The sequence below is a fragment of the Scyliorhinus torazame genome, chromosome 26 (genome assembly GCF_047496885.1).
Source record: "Scyliorhinus torazame isolate Kashiwa2021f chromosome 26, sScyTor2.1, whole genome shotgun sequence".
NCBI lineage: Eukaryota > Metazoa > Chordata > Chondrichthyes > Carcharhiniformes > Scyliorhinidae > Scyliorhinus > Scyliorhinus torazame.
In genome coordinates, this window is record NC_092732.1 from 19725569 (window position 1) to 19731018 (window position 5450).

General features: G+C 43.9%; 1 long non-coding RNA gene across 1 annotated transcript; it reads left to right on the forward strand.

The window, feature by feature from the left end:
- The first annotated feature begins 4542 nt into the window (after positions 1-4542).
- On the forward strand, positions 4543-5034 carry LOC140403064 (uncharacterized). The gene is made up of 3 exons (XR_011938238.1): positions 4543-4614; positions 4714-4744; positions 4981-5034. It is a non-coding gene; the product is annotated as an uncharacterized lncRNA (long non-coding RNA).
- Positions 5035-5450: the final 416 nt, after the last annotated feature.

Consider the following 5450-nt stretch of genomic DNA (forward strand, 5'->3'; position numbering starts at 1 on the left):
GCTTTTAACTTAGCTCTTTGGGAAGACGGAATGCAAGTCGTTTCTGCTCGAAATTTTATTTGAAAGAGAAGCCACTCACTCAACAGCAGAATGTGCGAGGGTGAATGCGGCTCAGAATCGAAATCCAACCCAGTTGAAGAGAGGCCCAGGGTTTTGGTCTGTCCCTGTTGCTACTCAAAAGATTGGTTTATTCGATGTGTGAATAATTCCAAAGAAACGCCCATTTCCATGATCTTGTTGGTGATATTCACGAGAAAAACACATAGAAGGCTACAGAGGAAAATGATTCTAATTCTGTTGAATTGTTTTTATATATGGGTCCTTGTTTGGAAAACTTGTACTAATTACAAATTTCTGCCCCCCTCCCCCCGCAAATTACAAAAAGGATATTGGCAATGGAGCAAACACGATTTACAAGAACGAGAGCTGGGCCGAAATGTCATAAATAACTAGAAATAGGGAACAGGCTGGGGATTGATTACCTGGCGAAGACAAGGCTGAGGGGCGGATTGGTAGATGTCTTATAAGTTGGATCAGCAACATCATCCCAATGACAATCTGGGATGGATCAAATTGAGTTAATTACCAACTGCTATATTCAGCATATTATTGCAGTTATTATTCTGCCCCGCCCTCTGAACCACAGCCAATCAGATTGTTGTGAGCTCTTCTGTTCCTTGTCAGCTGTGACACCCAGCCGGTGACGGCAGCGCAAATGAACGTCACATTCACCAAGACACTGTTCACAGAATGGTGTCATACTTTCCCGAGCACAGATCGTCATCGTTTCCAGCGGACCTGGCCCTGAGCTCGGGTCAGTCTGCGGCCACTCCGGCACCAGTAACATGCGAGTGAGAGCGAAAACGGGGAGCAGGCTCCGGCTCAAGATGGCAAAGGAACATTTCCCCCTGATACTCATTTTCCTGGTTCTGCGGAGTTACGGTGAGTAAACGGCGGTGGGAAATTTAACCGGAATTACCTTCGTTCAGTAAAATGCGAGAATGATTGTTTCCTGAGATAAAAATGTGATCCAGTGATCAGGTGAAGGGATTTCATCAGATAGTGTCAATATGTTTACTGCTTCCTCCTATACACCGAAACAGAAATAAATTGAAGAATAAGTCTCACCAAAAACTCTGTAAAACTACAAAGAGATTGTTCTCTAATTATAGCTGAAGCGTTTCAAAGCGGATGTTTCCAATCTGTCAATAATCACTGATAAGGTAACAATAATCTCTCTGGTTACAGACTCCGAGACCTCTTTGTCGCAGAAGCCCTTCCCAATGACCGCTGAAGTCGGGCAGATGGTGGAATTAACCTGTCATTGCATTTACGAAGTGGAATTGGTGTCTAGCTATGGCTGGTACAAACAAGGAGTGGAAGCCCCGAAAGCAATCGACATTTTATCCTGTAATTGGGCCGATTGTAAGTTCATTTCTAAAAAAGGCAACAGCAAACAAGTACTGATTCTGGAAATCCGCAATGTTCAGGCGATTGACTCGGGTTCCTTCTACTGTGCTGATATGGATAGCTATGCACCGTTCCAGAAAGCAGCTACATTACTAGTTGGAGGTAAGAGAACAATTGAAATGAATGCTGATCATGCACAATATTATAATTTTGTGTGAATCAATCGTTGAATATGTGTCAATCTGTGTCCAGACAGTTCCACCAACAAGACGGCGGTGCTGATATTTGTGCCACAGGGTGAGGAGAATTCGAGTGAAACCGTCCCCTTGGTGTGTTTGGTCAGTGGACTTTCTTCTAACCGGATTGCTATTTTCTGGAATATTTCCGGCCTGTTAACCGAGGGATCGAGCTATCCCGGTACAATGGCGGAGGACGGGACCTACAGCATCACCAGTCAGATCATGGTGTCGATGGAACTCTGGACTAGAGGCGCTGTCTGTACTTGTATTGTTCAACTGGGGTCTCGAATCAAAAAATGGACAACGAGCGTGTCGTTCCCCAAATCAGCAGAGACAAGGACAGGTGAGTTGGCGATCTTCACAATGATGGTTTGAATTCAAGTTATAATCAATAAGAATGATTAGCTGGAAGATAAGACTCTGAAGCCTGTTAAATAAAAACAAATGCTCTCCAATTTTTACCCCGATAGCTCTGTCGCATTTTCCCTTTAAACTAGAATCTGTTTTCCCTTTTCGAAGTTATTGAATCCGCAACAACCACCCTTTTTACGGGGTAGACTTTGGAATGGACTTGTGGTCAGTTCTATGCTGGATGGTCTTTACATACAGAAACCAGGCAAAAGTGGAAATCGTTGTCTAAAAATGACTTGTTTTATGAGACATTCATTTATTTTCTCTGAGTCTCATTTTCCAGAACCCATCATCCGTGAACATCTGTTTTATTGTTTGAATGCTGCTTCCTGAGACCTACAATCTTTTCGAACATTAATCTCTGGGTCTAGCACTTCACAGATATGTCATTTTCAGAAATTATTCCACGTATATCGCACAGGTATTACTTGGGCAGGGAATCGGAGCTTTATTGTCACAAACCATTGACATGGGCAGGGCGGTTACTAATGCATGCAAAGGCCTTGACATTAGCAATAGGGCAGAAAGTAGAACAAGAAGGGAGCTGTGATGAACATTAACAAATCTCTGGTTCAGCATCAACTGAAGTATTACGTCCTATCTGGGCACCAGATTGTCTGGAGAATGTATTAGAGACAGTGCAGAAAAGTATCAAGGCAATGGTATCAAGGGCGGGAAAATTAATTCCCGTGCATTACCGATAGCCACTGATGCTGTTCTCCTCGGAGAAGAGAAGTTTGAGCAGATATTTGATAGTGGTGGTTACAGATCAGGAGGGATCTGGGCTGAGTACAGAGTGAAAATCAGTACCCGGTGACCGAAGGATGGAGGGCAGGTCTGTACAAATGTGCTGTGGTTGGGAAAGGAATGAACTGCAACAAGATGGAGGACCCTTCTGTACACCGAATGTTCATCATTGGAACATACTGCCTGAGACTGTGGTTGAAGCAGTTCAATCGTGGCGTTCGAAAGGGACTTGGAGAATGGTGAGAAATGGAAGAATGGAGAGGGTGAAGAGGAATTGCAGGCGAGTGGAATAAAGCGTGCTGTTGCTGTCGAGAGGTAGCAGAGAGTTGGTGGGCTGAATGGCCTCCTTCTGTGCTGCAATTATTCTCTGATTGAGTAATGTTTGGAGATGAAAATGGGAAGATAAATTAATGCTGGAAGACATCCGGAATCATTGAATTTTTAAATTGAGGAATCGAGTTTAAAAGCAAGGGCGATGTGTTGATGCGCCAGAAAGCATTGGCTGGTCACGTTCACAGTATTGTGATCAGCTGCACACAGCTTTTTAGGGGTGGAAGTCACAAGTCTACCGAGAGAGCCGGGGAGATTTGTTGGGAACTGGCCACTTCAGTTAATGTGGAGAGACTGGAGAAGCTTGGACTCCTGTTCTTACAGAAGAGAAGGTTAAGAAGAGAAATGATCGAGGCGGCGATCAAAACCAGAACGTTTCGATGGAGCAGCTAATAGGAACAGTGTACAATGGCAGGAGGTGAGCAATCAAGGGGACACAGATTGAAGATAATCAGCAAAAACTGCGGATCTTTGGAGAGTGTGATTTACACTGAAAGTTCATGAAATCTGGAACACGCAGCAAAATCATATTTACTAGTTACTTTCAGAAGGGGATCTGCAGAAATATTTAATAGGGAGCAATGTACAGGTCTATGAGGGAAAGCTGAGGGAGATTGACCCAATTTGGATAGAACTTTCAGAGTTGACACGAGGACAAAGGGCAGCATCATTCACTGGCTCCGTTTTTCCACTATGACATCAGGTGCTGTTTGCATCATACAAACTGATGCACTGTGAGTGTGGAACAACACTGACAGGCCTGCCAGATAGATCATTTCCATGGTCTAACGTTGTGCACTCGAACACTCTAGCCATTTTCTTATTTGGAGATATTTCCAACACCTTTAACATAGTTACTTTTTCAAAACACTTCAACAGAACGAAATCAAAAGGCGGCACAGTAGCACAGTGGTTAGCACTGTTGCTTCACAGCTCCACGGTTCCAGTTTCGATTCCCGGCTTGGGCCACTGTCTGTGTGGAGTCTGCACGTTCTCCCCGTGTCTGCGTGGGTTTCCTCCGGGTGCTCCGGTTTCCTCCCACAGTCCAAAGATGTTCAGGTTAGGTGGATTGGCCATGCTAAATTGTCCATCGTGTCCAAAACGGTTAGGTGGGGTAACTGGGTTAAAGGGATAAGCTGAAGGCTGCTCTTTCCAAGGGCAGATGCAATCTCGATGGGCCGAATGGCCTCCTTCTGCACTGTAAATTCTTTGATTCCATTTCAGGTGTCGCTATCTGTTTCCCGGGGTTTACTTTCCCCCTTTCCCTCCCAAGGTTCAGGTTTCGATTTTTTAACTGAGTTCCGTTTCCCAACTGAGAATACCAGGCGATAAGGATGAGACAGAGAAGCAGATTTTAATTGTGTTGTCTCTGCAGGATGGTGCCGTTGGGCCCTTCCCGCTTTCATCGCTGTCCTGGCGGTTCTGGTTCTCTTGTTGATTCTACTTCCCATTTGGATTTGTAAAGGCGGCAGATCAGGTGAGGAATCCTGTTCATGAGGGACATTGCCATGATTGCGTATCCAATGTTATTATCTTCTCCTGATTTTATTTTGCTAATTATAGTTCCTCCTTTCAGGAAAATGGGACAACAAAAGCCAAAATGAAAAGTAAGTGACTGAGACATTTGCAAACTACATCACGGACACTCTCTTTGTGTTTAGTATTGTGTGAAGTCCAGTTCAAACCCGACTCTGACTTCAATGCTTCATGTTGACATTCTGTTCGATATTTGAAGATGAATCTAAAACTGCTGTACAATTAATTGTTTTCTCAGCTATTTCTGGGACCTGGTCCAGGATTTGGATGACCTAACACTTCATTAATACTTCTTGTCCTTGTTCAGTTTCAGTTTGAGCGAGACAACACAAAGACAGGGGCGGAAAGAGCGACAAACGGGTAAGTTCCATTCACACTGTTGAGCCAGACGGTGTAAACAGGCCCTGAACAGTCAGAGACAGATCTGGAGAGTGACGTATGAAATTTCCCATGATTCCATTTTTCCTTGTCCCAGGAAGTATTGATTGAAACCAACATGTCAGAGATGGAAGATGTAGAGTATGTTTAGAAAGAAGGGTTGCATTTGGAACTATTCTCTCTCCAAGTGGTAGATTTCCTCGTTTTGTCAGGACGAGTTCTGAGCTAATTAGTAGGAATTCAGTCCATCGTCTCGCTGGACTTTTGTCTTGTTCTGTCTGTATATTCCAATTTATATCTCCATTCTGATTACTCCGGATGAACAGATACTTTGTTACACTGAGTCACAACAAAGACACCTCCCGATATAAAGAAACTCTTTCAATATCAATCTCCCAG